This window comes from Myotis davidii, unplaced genomic scaffold, assembly GCF_000327345.1.
Source record: "Myotis davidii unplaced genomic scaffold, ASM32734v1 scaffold147, whole genome shotgun sequence".
Lineage (NCBI taxonomy): Eukaryota > Metazoa > Chordata > Mammalia > Chiroptera > Vespertilionidae > Myotis > Myotis davidii.
Genome location: NW_006383010.1, coordinates 10,266,573 through 10,266,922, shown reverse-complemented (window position 1 = coordinate 10,266,922; position 350 = coordinate 10,266,573). Strand labels below are relative to the sequence as shown.

The 350-nt window shown below is 63.4% G+C and overlaps 1 protein-coding gene across 2 annotated transcripts in view; it reads left to right on the top strand.

The window, feature by feature from the left end:
- Positions 1 to 130: 130 nt before the first annotated feature.
- STX7 (syntaxin 7) overlaps positions 131 to 350 on the top strand; it is a 38,442-nt gene continuing 38,222 nt past the window's right edge. For both annotated transcript variants that reach the window (XM_006778484.2, XM_006778485.2), the window contains exon 1: positions 131 to 259. The gene's annotated coding sequence lies outside the window, so the exon portion shown is untranslated. The remainder of the gene's footprint in view (positions 260 to 350) is intronic.

Below are 350 nucleotides of genomic sequence, written 5' to 3'. Positions count from 1 at the left end.
TTCCTTTGCAATTTTGCAGATATGCCCATTCCTTCGTTTGGAATCAGAAGGGGCGGGAGATGACCGCTGTCACTCAGCACCGCGGCCCAATGGGAGAAAGGCAATCCCCGCCCCCTTCCATGCTGTGTTGTGGGCATGCGCAGTGGGTGTCCCGTCGCCAACACCCAGCGGCTGGGAATTGTAGCTGGGGGCGCGGCGCCCGTGGGAGCCTGTTGTCGGAGGGGGAGGAGGTGCAGGAGCGGGAGCCGAGGAGGTTGCGGTAAGACGAGCATGGGAAGGGGGTCCCTGGCCGGACACCCGAGGTCCGATGTCCCTGCAGCTGCCGCGCCTCCTTGTTTATTCGTCAGGTG